Source organism: Pongo abelii, chromosome 18 (assembly GCF_028885655.2).
Source record: "Pongo abelii isolate AG06213 chromosome 18, NHGRI_mPonAbe1-v2.0_pri, whole genome shotgun sequence".
Classification (NCBI taxonomy): Eukaryota; Metazoa; Chordata; class Mammalia; order Primates; family Hominidae; genus Pongo; species Pongo abelii.
In genome coordinates this window covers 8,617,982-8,636,231 of record NC_072003.2, presented here as the reverse complement: position 1 = coordinate 8,636,231, position 18,250 = coordinate 8,617,982, and the positions used below count along the sequence as shown (strand labels likewise).

At 42.2% G+C, this 18,250-nt stretch overlaps 1 protein-coding gene across 38 annotated transcripts in view; it reads right to left on the bottom strand.

Annotated features, from left to right (window-relative positions):
* RBFOX1 (RNA binding fox-1 homolog 1) overlaps nt 1-18,250 on the bottom strand; it is a 2,503,848-nt gene that overhangs the window by 387,453 nt on the left and 2,098,145 nt on the right.

Genomic DNA, 18,250 nt, shown 5'->3' with positions numbered 1-18,250 from the left:
TGGGAATTCATGATGACTATTAGCATATAAAAGCACCTGAAAAGTCCTGTAAAGAAGAAAACAAAACAAAACAAAACAAAAAACTGCTGGACCTTGTTTGATCCAGACTTTCCAAAACTGACTGGATGACCAACACACAATCCATCCATCCACCCACTCATCATCCACCCATCCATCTACCCACCCATCCACTCACCATTCATTTTGCTATCTATTGGATTATCTGGTTTTTGAGAATTATGTATCAGCCCTGTGCTAGGCTTTTGGTTTCTTCTCTTCTTCATTCCTTCCTCCTACATCTTCATCTTCTTCATCATCACTAACAGAGTCACTACCACTTATTCAATGCTTACTATGTGCCAGACACAGTACTCATTTCATTGTATCTGTTATCTCAGTTTATCCCCTCTTCATTCCTATGAAGTAGAGTCTGTTCCATTTAGTACATTAGTAACAAGAACACTGAGACCATGAGAGGGGAGGTGAATTGGCCAAGGCCATAGAGTTTGTCAAACACAGAGCTATACCCATGAACTGAGAGAGGCTACAAAACTACAAAACTCCCTTGTGCTAGATACTATGAGAAGGGTTTCTTTTTTTTGAATGCGATATGGATTAATATACTCTGAGAAATGGTGGCCTGGGTTTTTAGAAAATTATTTTATTTATTTATTGAGACAGGGTCTCACTCTGTTACCCAGGCTGGAAGGCAGTGGCATGATCATAGCTCACTGCAGCCTCTGACTCCTGGGTTCAAACAATCCTCCTGCCTCAGACTTCTGAATACCTGGGACTACAGGTGCGTACCACCATGTCTGGCAATTTTTAAACTTTTTTTCAGAGATGGGGGTCTCGCTGTGTTGCCCAGGCTGGTCTTGAACTCCTGGGCTCAAGCGATCCTCCCACCTCAGCCTCCCAAAGTCCTGGGATTACAGGCATGAGCCATGTGCCTGGTCTTAGCTTGGACATTTTAACTCAAGCTGAATGGTTTCTTAGTCTCCTTTACTCTCCACCCCTCAGTCAATCTCAACCACCCTAACGGTCATTAGAGGTAAAGGAATACAAATCCAAAGAGCAGAGAGAGGAGGAGAAGACTTTGATGGCTGGAGAAGAACTGACCTACACCACCCACCACTGAGTCTTCAGGAAGTGGGGAAATGCCTCCCAAGCAAGAGAAAGTCCGAGGCACATGGAAATGGGCTAATCACCAGGGAACACCAGGAAAGAATAACCACTGGAGGAGAAACAAAAGGGGAAGGAACGCAGGAGGAGGACAGATAAAGAGATTATTAGGTTGCCCTTTCTTTGTGAAGCTGAGGCATCATCTCCACCTCAAGGGCTGATTTCTCCTTGGCTTTCTCCCATACCATTGCGCCTCTTCTAGGGGTGAAACTGCGGTTCCTCAATCTTATTTTTGATGCATGAACCACTCTGAAATTGGACCACTCTGAATTGTGCCCTCATCCCAGAAAACTGCACGTAACTCCCCAAATATTCCCCATCATTGCAGGGAGTTGATGGCTCTAGTGAAATTCACCAAAGGACTCCAGAGGAGCTTCTGACTGTCCATCAGACTTCCCAGTAGGTAGCAAGATGTGCTGTACTTTTCACTAAGGGCAGGCATGGGTAAAGTCAAAATCCCTAAAGGTGGGCTCATATGAACAGCTTGGATGGCTGTTTTCACGTGAAATCATGTTGACGTGTTTACCAGCACTGTGACTTTGATGATATGAACCTGCCAGTCAGCATTCACCACCGCTTGGCAGGGGGCAGGTTTTCAACGTGGCAAGAAGGTCAAACAACATGGGCAGGTGCTAAGGCACCCCATATTGTAAAAGCAAGTCTGTGCTTAAGAAGTGCAAAGCACATCTTTCATTCCCTTGTCCAATAACTAGCAGTAATCTCAGAACAGGAGGTGGCTTCTCTCTGCTGAAGCTTTTTTCTCCAGCTTCAGACCAGGAAAAAAAAAATGTTATCAGACCAATGAACGGGTATTAGTCATCACTGGGAACCCACCAAACACAGCACTGGAGGAGAGAAGGAGGTAGCAGATAAACCTGTGTTTTCAGAGACTATACAGCCTGGTTTTGCAGACAAGACAGAGATGTGAGGGACCCAGAACCAAGCTGTGCCAAGCTGTGCAGCTGAACCTCTCATTGGAGAGGATTAGCCAAGGGGCTGACTGCTGCAAGATGGTTTCTCTGCGATGTCATGGCCAGGCAGCTGGTGGCAACAGAGAGCCTCTGACAGGTGGGATTTTCAACTTCCTAGATTAGCAGTGTCCTTGTGGTACACCCTGGGGACATCAAAAGAGGAACCACCCTGAGTGACCTCATTTCCTTTCTGGCTCTTACATGACAATCTATTTTAAAATATTTCAAAATAAACTATATATGCCATTTATTATTTGCCAGACATCTTCTAACCCCTTTGTGTATTAACTCACTTAGTCTTCACAACTATCCTATAAGGTAAATCCTATGAATATCTTCATATTACTGTGAGGAAAACAAGACACAGAGTGGTTAAGTAACTTGCCCAAAATCACACAGCTTGTGAAGGGTAAATCTGGCCCCATTCATAATCTCATATTATGCTGCTTTTCCATGTATTTCACATGTTTGTTTGTTTTTTTAAAATATATTTCTCTGGGACAGGCATGGTGGCTCACGCCTGTAATCCCAGCACTTTGGGAGGCCGAGGCAGGTGGATCACCGAGGTCAGGAGTTCAAGAACAGCCCGACCAACATGGTGAAAGCCCGTCTCTATAAAAAACACAAAAAATTAGCTGGGCATGGTGGCACGCACCTGTAATCCTAGCTACTTGGGAGGCTGAGGCAGGACAATCACTTTAACCCAGGAGCCAGAGGTTGCAGTGAGACGAGATCACACCATTGCACTTCAGCCTAGGCAGCAAGAGCGAAACACCATCTCACCATCTCAAAAAACAAACAAACAATATAAGTATATGTATAAATAGATAGATAGATAGATAGATAGATAGATAATTTCTCTGGTCTCCAGTTTACTAATAAAAAGTACTTATTTTTATCATAATGGCAATGTATCATATTGGCCAGGAACTCAGCTATTGAAGCCATAACAAGTTTGGGTCAAATTTGGGCTCTGAAAATCCCTGGCTGTTTTTCCCCGGGCAAGTTACTTAACCTTTCTGAACCTCAATTAATTCCCGTATAAATTTGGGGCAATAATACTCCCCTGACAGGGTTGTTGTGGGGTTGCTCTAAGTAATATAACCACATACTTAAAATATTCCTTGGGCTTGCACACCCATTTGTAAGTGTTTGAGCTTTATTCATGGTGTTTCTTATGATCACATCTATTAGAATGCTGATTAGATTAGAATGCTGAGCATTTAAATGATGATTCACTTACTTCCGATTGACCTTCAATTATCCCAGTTTCCTGAATCAACAAATCTCCATTTTTGCTTAAGCTAGTTTGAATTGGGCATCTGTCCATTAAAACTAATAGATTCCAAACTAGTACAAAAGTGGTTGTAAGATTAGTGCATACAGCACTAATCACAATAGCAAAGACATGGAATCAACACAAATGCCCATCAAAGGTAGACTGGATAAAGAAAATGTGGTACATACACACCATGGAATACTATGCAGCCATAAAAAAGGATGAGATCATGTCTTTTGCAGGGACATGGACGGAGCTGGAAGCCATTATCCTGAGCAAACCAACACAAGAACAGAAAACCAGACACCGCGTGTTCTCACTCATAAGTGGGAGCTGAACAATGAGAACACATGGACACGTGGAGGGAAACAACACACACTGGGGCCTGTGGGGGGTGGTGGGGGAAGGGAGAGCATCAGGATAAACAGCTGATGCACGTTGGGCTTAATACCTAGGTGATGGGTTGATAGGTGCAGAAAACCACCATCGCACACGTTTACCTATGTAATAAACTTGCACATCCTGCACATGTATCCTGGAACTTACAGTAAAATTAATTTTTTTTAAGAAAAGGTAACTTTCAAAAAAATAGATTAATGCATACATATAGGTACACTTACATAAAAGGCAGTCCTAGAAGATATGTTCCATTTAATTTTTTAACAAACCCTTTCCTAGGTCTCACTATGTGCCAAACACAATTCTAAGCACCTCCGAGACTTTGACTCATCCAGTCTTTTAACAAGTCCATGGTATTGGTATTCATAATAGCCCCATTCTACAAATGAGGATATTAGAACTCAGAGGCCTTACATCATTCATGGCAACTTGAGCAGGGAGGGCCTGCAGTCAAAGCCACACCTGCCCGATCGCAAATCCTACTTCCTTTCCTCTGCCTGCTTCACATGACCAAGGATGTTGATGTAATTGCTAAGTAAGGAATCCTGGAAATCTACTAAGGAGCTGGCACCGACACTCAGGTGCCCACATTCTAAATCTCGCCTCGATGCTGAAATCTCTTCTGAGGCCCAGGAAAAGCGTGGTGGGTGGTGAACAAGAATTCCAAAATATCCTTCCAAAGAAATCCCACTGCTGCAGAGCCATGCCAAACAGATTGTACAGTCTCCAAACTATATTCAGACCCAGACATACAAACACTGACCTGAAATCAACCTACCACCCTCCACATCTTCTTTTTAGATAATATTTGGCAGACAAGAGTTGTTTGCCTCTTCTACAAATGCTTGTAAACTTATTGAGCTGGTTAGGCACTAATTTTTCTACACGCCCACCTATCATAGGTCTGGACTCAACATGTCAGCATTCCATTAAATATTTACCACATTCATTTACATCTCCCCCAACAATATTGAATAGAGCTCAACGTGGAAATTCACAGACTCCAGGGTGGCCATTTGTTTTTAGGATTATTGCACAGACCTCACTTCCTTGGAGATTCCCTGGCTGGCCTCAAAGATGAATGCTTCTTTTAGGACCAAAATAGAACAAAGGGACAAAAGGGAACAGAAGGATTTAAAATTAGGATAAAAAAAGAAAGAAAGAAGAAAAAAATTGGCACTGGAGTTGGCCTGCCTTAACCATCTAAAACTTACCAATGATGCCCAACTTTTAGTGTGGTTCATCCCATATGTTCCCATACTCCCACTGGGACCTAACATTTGCAGGCGCTATTTATCATTCTGGCTAGTGGTGTGCTCATCTGCCTACCTCGCTAAGCAGCCTTCGTTGTTATTTTTATAATTACTGGGAGTCTTTTTCATATTGCACTCTGCCAGAACTCCGGCTCACCACACACCTGTTCTACGCAGAACACATGGAGAGATGGGGGGCGGGTCTGGAGGTTGAGAGAAGGCAAAGACAGCCTTTTCAGCCTGCTACAAAAAGCAAAATCAAGAATAAAGCAGAAGTCCAGAAGCCACTAGGTACCTTTTTGTTAAAAGCTGTATTCCGCACTGACACTTTATTTAACAAACATTCTCTATGTCTAAGAGTTTGTTTATAGGAACGCTGTTCTGATTTTAACAAACATTAAATAATTTAGTCTTCATAGTGACTGACAATGAATATCATCATCCCCATCTCACAGATGAGACAATTAAAACAAAGAAAGGTTAAATAATTTGCCCAAGGGTGCACAGGTGGTAAGTGGTAGACTTGAACCAAATCTGAATCCGGGTACTTATGTGTGAAAATTTTCTACTATGCTGCACCTAACCAGAATCACTCTCATCACCAAACATCATCATCACCACCACCACCACCACCACAAGTACCACCATCAGCACCGTCACTACCACCACCAGAGCCAACAGCACCACCAGCACTACCACCATTACTATCACCAACACTACCATCCACCATCACTGCCATCACCACTATCCCAACTCCATTACCATGGCCACCGCCACCACCACCACTATCAACACCATCACTATCACCATCACCGTCATTACCACCATCACTACCATCACCACCATTATCACCACTTCATCACCATCAGCACCGTCACTACCACCAGCACTACCGCCATCACCTTCATCACCACGACTACCACCGTCACCATTCACAATCACCACCACCATTTTCACATCATCACCATCATCACTACCATCACCACCACAGTCACCACCACTATCACCAACACCATCACCACCATCACCTCCAGCATCAAAAGTAGAAGTATGTATTGAGCTCCTTCTGTTTGCTGGGTACTGTACTGGGGTGCTATACAAACTAGCTCGTGCCATACTCCTAACAATGCTATGTCTTTGTGGTCTTGCTGTTACCTCTATTTCATAAATGTAGAAATGAAACTGCAGAGAAGTCGAGAAACATGCCCATAGAGCTAGCTGGAGGCCCATAAGATTTGTAATTTGTTTCAGACTCAAAGTCAGTTCTGTTTCACATTCCCGTGAATGCACTTCACTCCTGTACTCCTGTGACGGGAGGCAGCGGGTGGAGGTACTGCTCACTGGACATTTCATAAAACTGACTCCCCACTTCTCACCCATCGTATTAGAAGTGGGATGCTAGAGAGCACCTTGCCAAGCTGGTGAGTGCCTTTGTCTTTGGTGACTGCTACCAACTAATATATGAGACCAGTTGCTTGGTGATGGTGATAGTCTTAATGGCGATGGTGATAGTGGTGGTGATGATAATAGCAATGGATTGGTGACAGTGGTGACAGTGGTGGTGATGGTAGAGTTCAGATAGAAATTCTGAGCTCTGGGAGCTTTGGCCTAAGATATGCTGAGGCCTAAGATATGTCATTCTGTTCCATGAAGCCCCATACCACCCAGGTCAGTGCCACCTGACTTCGCCAAAGCCTGCCGAAGTCTGACTTCGGGAGTTGCATTTCTTCTCTTCTGGCTGAACATCAGCTTCGGGGATGAATCTCAGGCTTGATTTTCAAAACGTTTTACTCCTGGCCGTTTCTTTTCTGTCCACTCCTAGTCCAAGCGACCATCAGCTTGCACCAGTATTATCGCAGTGGCTTCCTACTTGACACCCCCCGTCCTCAGCTTTCTATCTTGTCTCCCTCTATTCTCTGCAGAAAAGCCAAACTGGCCTTTGTAAAAGGCTAAATATGGTCATTTAACTCCTGCCTAAACCCTCTTATTGTGTGTGTGTGTGTGTGTGTGTGTGTGTGTGTGTTTTCTTTCTTCTTCATTTGTCTTGGGAAAAAATCCAACTCTAGGTCAAGATTTCCAAACTCCAGTGGTCTCTGGCCCTTATGTGTCTCTTTACCCCTCTCTCACTGGCTCCCTGGTCCCTTTGTTTTTCCAGCATCTTAAAGACACCTAGGCGTGCAATAGGCACTACACACACTCTATGCCTTAGTGTGAATCCTCTCTTCTACCCTGACCCCACCTCCTTGCCTACCTCCCACTCCATCTCAGCTTTGATGTCACTTCTTCAGAAAAAGCTTCCCTCACCCCTGAATGCAACTCCTACTCTTTTCCTTCAGAGCATTTATCACACCTGGCAAGGCACAGTTATGTGATGATCATTTGCTCACGGCCTGTCTCTCTCCCACAGACTTGTAACCTCCACGAAGAAAAGCAGACCTGCTTTCCTTGTCTGTGTCCCTTCAATGACCAACCCAATCTCTGAGACAGAGGCTAAATAAGGATGTGCTGCATGAATGAGTGAGTAAATTAATTATTAACCATCGACTTCAGTGAAATAATCAGATTTGAGGTGACTTAATCATTCTGGGCCTCACATGCCTTGCAACAGATGACCAGCTATGGCTTTTGTAAACAGATCATGCAGTGTTAGGAAGATTATACAAACAGTTAAAAACATAGCATTTCTCTTCTCCGACAGTACCATGTAACTCTCAAAAGTCTGCTATGTGTAAGCAGATAGTTGTCTTATGTAACACAGTAACTGCTGCCTTGAATTAAAGACATCATTATTTTGGAAAGTTGATCTTTCTCTGATACACAAAGTGAAGGATCCATCCCTCATATAAACACATAATCTTCTTGGCACGCCACATGATTAAAGAGGAAATGTGATTTTATTTTTTTGGAAACTGATATTTCTCACAAAGCCAGGAAGAACCATCAGAATAAAGGGATGTTTGTTTGGGTGAATCACCAGCTTTGCACAAATCCCAAGTGCTAATTGCATAATGGGTCTTTACAAAATGCTGTAATATGGGTTCGGCTGGTTTCTTCTGTTTGGGGTTTGAAAAATAGATTGTTTAGTAACCCATCAAAGATAAATGTAAACCAAGTAAACAACAGAGCAGATGTTGACTGCTGTCTTGTGCCATGTAGACATAATTAAAAACAATGAGACACTCACGGATTCAAATAATAGAGAACAAACACAAATACAAAAATCAGTACAATATAAATGTAAACTGCATTTGCTGGACACCTGCTTTCCGAGTCCACAATGCTGTATCATATTTCCCATGATGAAAAATGTGTGTAATGTTCTTTATTTACATATATATATATATATATATATATATATATATATATATATTCTGTTCTCCACTTTTCAGGAAGACTGTAAAAAGCTATCTTCCACAATGAATATTTGCTTCAATTTCATCACTACTGACAAGCATACTGGACAGTTAAAAAAAATTTATAAGCATAAATGTTAATAAGAACCAGATAGCTAAAACTTTCACATTTGTAAGAGAAATTTAAGCCCCCGGTTTGGGTGGGGGTAGGGTAGAGTAGGGCTTTAATCATTTGTCTTTGCATTTATTCCTTCATGTATTCATTTAAGAATTCTACTAAAATGACATGTTTATTTTCTAAAAGCCTTACGTATCTTTCTTTTTTAACTCAAGAGCATTTCCTAAAATCAAGATTTTATCATAGACAAAAATATTACTGTTGACTAGAATATTTAAAGTATCATTCCAATTTTCTAAATATTCTGTCTTACCCCCTCAAACTCCTACTCTGTCTTCTGTTGGTTTTCAGTTCTCAGTTCTATAGGGAAAGAAATATCACCACACACAAAATGAAACGCATGATATAATTAAGAAAACACAAGTGCAAGTGCAATCCATTAAAAAAAAAAAAGAAATAGAGCTTTTCTCTGCTGGTATCTTGATTGATTGAGGGCTACAAATAAAATATATGAGGTTATGATTTGTTTTCTTCCAATTAGGAAAAAAATAAAAGCTGAGGTTAAAATTAGAGCTTTCTATGGCTTACTCAAGAGAAGAAACTTTCCTATATCCAGAATTCCCAATCCAGAAAATAAATGTCCTCGATAACGTTCAAAATGAAGCAGCATTCTTTTTTAGTGAAAAATTGAAAAAGAATCATTTTTAAAAGCCTCAAAAACCCCATTGTTTAAAGATCACATCAAGCTCCTGTTGACTTATCGTGAACGAATGGTGATTCCGCTTACAGTCAACTCGCCCTCTCCCCTGCCTGTTGTTTTTGATGATATAGAAGGACGGAGGATTCTAATGTGATCTGCATCTCTTTATGCTAATAAAAGAGTGTCAGCCCATTTTCACAGACAACACCATAAAGCATAAACACCAAATGGGAAACAAATAGGGCCATGATGCCACTGTGAAACAAACCAATCAGCCCTGAAACACCTAAGACAGATCGCATCCCGTTCTTCATTCATTCTTTATAGAAAGGCAATGAAAATGTCTCTAAGTGAATCTGATTAAACACACACACATACACAACCGCGCACAGGCGCACACCATCTCAGAGCTCAGGAAGGTTGTAAAGCACTAAATTCTTTTGATTTATGAAGCAGTCTTCACTGCACTGAGCAAAACAGCATGGCAAGGCAGGACCCCACTCCCTGAAATTCCTTTATGAACACGACCAGGCCCCGCAAGTGAACAAAAGCAGTGGTGCGGGGTGTATAAATCATGAATACGGTGCCGGGCAGTGACTGCGTTTCCTCTGTTAGTTGGAGAGCTCCTCAGTACAACAGGGATTTGGGGATTGGAATTGGCTGCGGAGAAATACACTCCATCATTCTCAGTGCTGATGATTCTCACAGCCTCGTTCTTTCCCCTCTCCCTCCCTCCTCCCTAAGGCCAACAGCCTCATGGTTTGTTGCAATTCATTAAACAAAATCGTAATGACTTAAAAAAACAAAATTGGGAGGAGCTTCAAAGTTGACAGGTCGCCTGAACTCTTTCCTCTTTTGACAAGTCCTGCCTTTAGAGGAAAAGAGGCCCACTCCATCAATTGGAGCTATTCTTCCATCGCAGAACCTGGCAGAGGTCTCTCCGTAAATCATACAGAACCAGCCACTGACCGGCACAGTGAGGAGGAGGACATAGGAATGGTGCAGAATAGTGGTTCTAAGTGTCGGTTCTAGGGCGAAAGTGTCTGGTTTTAAATATCAGCTCTCCCACCTAAGCCTTGGATTCTGCATCTAAAAATGAAGACATTAATTTCAACTCCCTGGAGGGTTTTTGTGGGGGATTAAATGTGATAATCCATGTAAAAGTGCTTAGTCGTGTGCCTGTCACAAAGCACTCCATGAAAGTTATTGATTATTTCATTATTTTAATTATTTTATTATTATGAACATCACTGTGGAAGAAGGCTGGCTTCTCTCGTTACCTAAATGGTCTTACAAGCTGCCTCTCCTACTGCTGTCCAAAAGAGCCTCATTTTTTGAACGGAACCAAAGAGCCTTAAAAAAAAAAAAAAGAAAGAAAGATAAAAAAGAAGAAAGAAAGGAAAAAAGAAAGTCTTCAGGAATCCTGAGTCACGTATTCTAAATGGAGACCCCCAGTGGAAGGTTCTGCCACTGCACCACGAAGAAAAGACAATTTCTCCACTCAACCCCTTCCTGTGTTAACTGCTCATTGCAAACCCTTAGGGGGAAAAGGAAGAAAGAAAGAGAGCAAACAAACAAACAAAAAAAAAAATTGCATAGTTTTATACAGATTATTTGGTTGTGAGAACCTGTCAACGAGTTTAAGCAGAGACAATAGATAGATCCAAAGCAAAGCCACTTTCAGGAGGTGTTTTGTGTTTCCAGAAATTCCAGGAGTGGCCCGGATGAAGAGTGATGTGGAACTAGGAGTCCCACACCCCTTTCTTTGCTTCAGAAGGAAGAGCAGCAGTGGGGAACACGCTGCCTCTCCTAGAACAGATCCAGGGCATGAAAAGGCACGTGTCAGCTTTCCCGGTCCATCCTGAAACTGGGGTACCCTCCCAGACATCAGTGCCAAGCACCCAGGTACCCTGCGGCCCCCAGAGAGCCCCACCAGACTCTCCCAGACTCTCCTGGGTGACGATCTACACCTTAGCAGGACCCCGCCATATTAAAGCTTATGGGAATAAACTTCAATGTGTGCCCAAGTCTCTGGCATCACAGAACAATGACGTTCTGAATGGAAATAAATGAAGGCCCTGCAGTGTGATTCTGTCAGCTTTTGAAAGTAAATAACTTCGCTACTGACAAGAGCAAGACAATTTTTATTTTCCCTCTTCCTGACACTGAGCATTAATTGAGCTGTGTAGCCATATTACAATCCAGTAACACAAGCAGGAATGACAGCTCACTGGAGGAAGAAAGAGAAGAGTTCCCAAACAGGGTAGTGGAACCAAGAAGACCCAGAGTGACACCCAAGTCCCTTGTGTCTGTGTCCTTGGCAGGCCATGGGTGCATTAATCATGTTAATTTGAGAGAAATGGAAAACAGAAGTTTACGTCCAGCTTCAATAAACAAATCCTACATTTCTTTAACATAGTGCCTTCCTTTGTTTCATTGCTGTTGTTGTTGTTGTTGCTGTTGAGACAGAGTTTCACTCTTGTTGCCCAGGCTGGAGTGCAATGCTGCAATCTCGGCTCACTGCAACCTCTGCCTCCTGGGTTCAAGTGATTCTCCTGCCTCAGCCTCCCAAATAGCTGGGATTACAGGTGTGCTCCACCACACTCAGAAAATTTTTGTATTTTTAGTAGAGACAGAGTTTCACCATGTAGGCCAGGCTGGTCCCAAACTCCTGACCTCAAGTGATCCACCTGCCTCTGCCTCCTAAAGTGCTGGGATTACAGGCGTGGGCCACTGCGCCTGGCCCTTCCTTCATTTCTTTATCAAACATCTATAGGCTGCTCACTGCACCCCAAACACTGAGCTAAGTGTTCCCATTTGTATCTTACTTAATCTCACAAAGAACCGTATGAAATGTTTATTCTAATCCCTGTTTTTCTGAAGGAGCAATTAAGTCCCCAAATAAAAAAAAAAAAAAGTGTCTTGCTCAATTCAGCTGGATCAGCTAATTGAATAACAGAGTTGGGATTAAGCCTTCAGCTCATGACTTCTGTCCTACATACAACTTCAGAAACACTATCGTTTTTCAAAAAAAAACTGTACTTTTGGGGAGGCTGACACCAACTGGCTCTAAATAGATCCGGGTTTTTCATCTGAATTTTGTGAGACACTTGAGATGGACAGCTGGCTACTGCAGTGTGTAAACCTCACTGTTCCTTCTGGGTTTAGGTACCAACATTGCTCTCAGCTTTCCATAAGAGCAGGGCTTGCCCCATGCCTGGATTCAGGCAAAGCAAGAGGAAGCTGATCTATGGAAAGCAAAAATCGGGGATATTTGTTACTGTTTTTGGTAAGGGGAACCTAGTCATTGAGGTGAATACTGAGCAAACATCAAATGCCAAAAAAAAGAGAAAAGGCTCATCGAGACTAAACCTTTTATGCATTTACTCATCAGTCCTGGGAAATTGGAGTCACTTAAATCCTCCAGTTGCTTCTAGTTTGTTCTATGGCTACAAAAGAGGAGAAAAAAATAGTCATTGCATCCCTGGGAACACACATTAACCTTCTAAATGCCTTCCACTCCAGTTCCACCACCTAATTTTGATTCTGTTTCAAGACACATAAAGAAAAGGATCAAAACAGGGTAAGACCGCTCTTCAGCTACAGCTTGGCTGAGTGCTAAGGACCACAGTAGCTTCCCAGTCCCAGCCCCATCATCTCAAAGCCCTCCTTGGGATGTAGATGTTGAATGTATGGCCATTTTTCTTCATAGCGCACTACTGGCTGCTGATCTGGCAGATGGAAAAAGAAAAGTATCACAAAGAACTTAACTCTAGCCTTGCCCCTTGCAAATTGGGTCAAGGTAGGGGAATGAGTAATTCCAGACCAGACATGGCAGAGGATTCCCAGGCAATCCAGCAGGCCAAGCGGAAGTTTTCCAAAGTGTTGTACTGCATGCATGGTTGACAAGATGGCAAAGAGATGAACAACGTAACAGACTATCTGTGAGGACAGGGGCCTTTGCTTTGCTCCCTGGGAGAGTCTAGAAGGGCAGCTGGAGTTCCATAAACCTATCAGGAGTTCTATCAACATGGAATGGGTGGATGGACAGGTGAATGAATACACATTTAGTTCCATGTATGCTGGGAAAGTGTGATCACAGGTGTGATTCAGTGACTATGTTTTATTTGGTTTGGGCAAGTCTATGTTTAATATATAAGTTAATTTTCAAAAATATTAAGTAGATATCAACTCTGGTAATGGGTAGATTGGCAGGGCTTAGGAAGTGGTGCCTGAATGTCTGAAGTTTGAGAAATACTGGACCACAACAATTATTTCCATGTTATTAAGTATGCCCCTTGATGAAGTTTTGATAAAACATACCAAGAGGACTCTGGGTGCTCCACAGTTAACGTCAGTTTTTACAGTTTTGATCAACATCTTCTCCGTCTCTCTACCTCCTCCCCACCAACCCTGGTTCCAAATTCTGGCTCTTTTTTAGCCAGAATCAATCAGTCAGGGCTATAGCATGACAGGAAGATCAGAAACAGCAGTGAAAAGCCTTCTTTCGCCAAACCCTCTCAGGAGCCAGGACATTCCAACCACACAAGCTCTTTCCTAATCATATGCCAGGCTCAGGAACTGAATTTCAGCATCCTTCAGAGAAAACCCTGGCCAGCTGTGTCTCCCAGCAGAGGCGGCCTGCGGGTCCATTGCTCATTTCGCTAGCTCGCCTGTATTCAGCATGGTTAAAGGGCTGGGGCCAGGGCTCTTCTGAGCCATTGTGCCTGAGAGCTGACCCTATCTGACACAGCCGCCCTCAATAGGGCTGGGTGAGGCAAGCTGCATCATGCTAACAGCCACAGGCCAACGCTCAGCCCGACAGAGTTCTCTTGGGCAGCATCCGGCAATAGGAAACTTTATTGATGAATGGAACTTTCTTTGCTTTTCTTAATTGAATTAAACAGCACACTGGGACACCTCTCCCCATCCATTAAAAAGGTCTCTGCAGATGGGGCAATTACGCCCACACTTGTCAGTTCTGCTTCATTCGAGGGATGACATGTCCTGCTCATCACCCAGCCCCCTTAGGCACAGAGTCAGCAACCTGATTTTGTTTACAATGCTGCAATTTCTTTCCCTTCCACAGGACTATTATTTGCCTGACAAACTACACTGTTTATACCCGGCCAATATGAATAAACAAGCATTAGGTTTCCTCTTGGGGCAGAGAACCTGGTTAAATGAATCAGGAAACCCTAAAAAAGACTGTCTACCCTTAGTCCATCAGCTACTGGAGAATTACTCAAGGGTCAGCTGTAAGGAAAACAGATGGTGGGTGAGCACTAATAACACGGACTTTCTCCAGGCGGGCAAAGGCAGGAGTGGCCAGTTGCATGTTCTGACACAGAAATTGCCTCGAAATGGCAGGCAGAGCAGGCGAATGGCCCAAGGCTTTGGTCTGCGGATGAACAGATGCTTACAATTTTCAGAAGTGACTGTTGGATTAAGTAATTTTAAAGCAGAGGCAGCCCAGGTGGCCCTGCAGTCCATGTCCACAACACACGGCCCTCCACAGGTTCCCCAAAGGCGAGAAGCACAGATGACCCCCAGCTCACCTGAAACGTGGGCCTTACCTGGCTGATAACAGCCTAACATTTCATGCCTTCTCTTAATTGGAAAAGATCAGAGAAACAAGAAAGATTGGTTAACCAATTTACGACGTAAGTCATCCCTCTAGAAAGAGACTGAGGGACCTTTCTTCTATCAGGCAGCCACCTGGGCCTGGAAATGTGCTCATTCCAGCCACTTAAATTCCTTTAAACAATTCAGACATGAAGCTAATCTATCCTAATTCTTTTCTGCGTTATTGACACTATCGACCACCCCCAATCCACAGCACTATCTAATAAATCAACATGGGATTAAGCCAAAAAGAAAGAATGTGATAAATTCCATTTGGCCCCCTATAAATCATCAGCTAGAGTAACACAAGGTAAGTAACTGCAATGAGAATTGAACTTTTCTACACAGTCATAATTGTTATGACCTACCTAATGTTTCCAAAATTTATAACCGTGGCTGGTGCATGGGGCCACCCTCCCCAACGCCTGCAGCCTTCGTGCGAGAGCCCATCTTCCCCAGGTGATTCTCTGCACTGAGAATCGCTTTCTAATTAAAGACAGAAAGGGTTGATATGCAGGTTTCAGTTCAATTGCTTTCGATCTGAAGATGTCCACAGTGAGCAATGGCTTCATTTACTGGGAATTACCCTTTGTACAAACCACTTCACTACTTAAAACAAACCACATGGATCATCATTAAGTGGGAAAAATTACCAATCTTCGAATATTGACAGTGGCATGGACCACTTTAGAGGCTCTTTTCTCCCCCCTCTAATGTGGATTTTAAGCATTTGACGTATTTTTAAATTTAGGCTGATAAAAAGGTTCTCAGTGGATAGGGCTTGACAGATGAGCAGCTTTCTTAGAATAGTACTGAGAGACACTGATGGTGGTGTAAGAACAGAGAAAATTAAGTTAATATGCTACTGACCCTCTTTCAGGGCATTAAACTCAGTGGAAAAAAAAAAAGCAAGCTCTGGGTGGAATGTGACACGCAGTTTGCATCAGAAAATGAATCTCATCATCCATCCTGTCTGTTGCCTCACCATACCTTACCATGAGATGGGTGCTGTGAGGTTTGCCCTCTGTTACTTAGAATGGAAATAAACCATCTCTAGATTTCTGTGTCCTGTGTGTACATGCGTGTGTGTGTGTGGCTGTTTTCTATTTCTTCTCTGTCAGGAAAACAAAATAGGTTCTCTTTTGACCTAGCTTGCTGCAAACCCCCTAATGTGGAATTGTATTCAGAATTATTCCTCAAAGCAAGAATGGTTCCATGAGTACTTACTTTGGAACGTGGAAGATTCTGTATTGGGGATATGTGAGTTCGAAGTTCAGCTTCAAGAAGATTCACCATCAAAGAAGACACAGCATGAAGCCACTGCAGTGCATCAAGAAAGGAGATTGAGGCACGGACTTTCCCTGGACAGCAAGATTGAAGCCAATTGCTCCAAGGACTACTTGTCCGTTCCATCTGAAAGTGGTTGACGACCACAAAATATATGCTCTACACGAGGTGTGTGTGTATATGTGTCTGTGTGTATGTATACATATTTGTGTGTTCCTATGTGAGTACATCACTGGGTCTGATATCTAGACACCAAAAGGACTATTTAGCATTATCTGACCTTGCAGCTCTAAACTGTAGTAACATCTTGGATGTGGAGGAAAAAAGAGGAGAAGGAGAAAAGAAAAGAAATCGTAGCTGTAAGTAAACACTTATCTAGATAAAAGTTATTGGGACATATAAATAAGTGAAACAGGATAAGTCAAATAACATAAACATCAAAGTTGCTTCTTCATTGGCCTAAGTAAATAAATTATTTGTGGCAAAAGTGATATGTTGTCACTTACACTTGGCCATTCAGAGTAGACTCCGATGCTGAGGCACCCCAACTGATTTTTGTTTTTATGAGTTGTCTTATGGATAAATCTGTGAGATTTTAGGAGGAAAGCTTGGATGTTCATGCTGAGACAAAGAAAGCATTTGATGAAGTCATTTTCCTTAGCTATTGGATAAGAAATAACCATATGAAACTGCATTCCAGAAAAATATACTTCAGGGAAGACTCGATGGCCCCTGATCAGAGTTTGTGGATTTATAAAACAGAATAATAAATGCTCCAAAATAAGATCAATGTGGGTTGATTACTTTCTTATGTAATTGGTGATCTCAATGACAAAAACTTCTGAATTATGTTTATTTCTAAACAATTATAAAATAAAATTGTTTTCAGTGAAAGTGTTACTTATCATAAATGTTGCCTGATTCATCCATTTGATCAATTTACTTTGAGATCAAAGATTAGCCTTCTGTCCACCAAAATTAGCTAGAGATCCAATAATAGCTACAGATTAAAGGCAGATAAAAAATATAGTAGTGGTGTCTGGGTACAAGATACATAAATCATATCGATAAGTAGTATGTGGAGATTAAACTATTTCACACTCTTAATCTACCGATTGTCTGGATTGCTAAAAAAAATAAGTGACTTGTGACTTTTAAACAAACTATCATGACAGTAATGGCCAGGAGAGATGACTCCAGGTATATCACTTCCACCCTAGCGGTGAGCTTCCGGGAAGGGCTAGAAAACCTAATTCTGAATGAGGCAGGCAAAAATAAATGACTGCCTTTATTATACTTCAGGTATTCAGTGAAGCTCAGAGAAAATACACACACACACACACACACACACACACACACACATGCACACCATTCCCACATTATATCATAGTATCACATTATAAACACTTTCACAGATAGCATTGCAAGTCCTTTCAGGGGAGGGGGAGATGCATTCCAAAGCACATTTCAAAATCCACCCTCCATCTATCTTCATATGGAACCATGATGCTGATTTAGTCACTTCTAAATATTTGTTGTGGCTGCCAACGTTTTCTTCAAGCCTCCCCTTTCCAGAGCAGGGGTGTTTTTCCTCGTGGGAGAGACTGCCTGGAAGATGCTGAGAACCTTTGTGTTTATCTTATATGTTTGTTCTTCTCATGGCAAGAACAACCTCTCACTCAAAGTCACTATCTTCTTTCCTAAGTTGTGCCCAAATGAGTAAGCCAATTTAATAATCTAGAAGGCAGAAACATGGATGTATTTTTGAAAAAAACACCAACAACACCGCACAAAGGAACAGAGAACATTGGGTACCTATAGCATTCTACTTGCTAGGTAAATGATATTCAAATTGTTTAATAAATAATATGAAAGAAGTAAATGTAAAAGGCAAAAGATCAACTCAGTAATAATTTGATAAATCCAACTGGGGCTTAGCATCTATAGAAATGCTCATTAGAATTTTCTTCTGGTGGAAATAACTGGTATAAAATGCACACGCACATACACATTTATACACACACCCACAGCAAAGGCACAGAAATTGTGGAAGATGAAGCATATAATACATTATCAATACTCT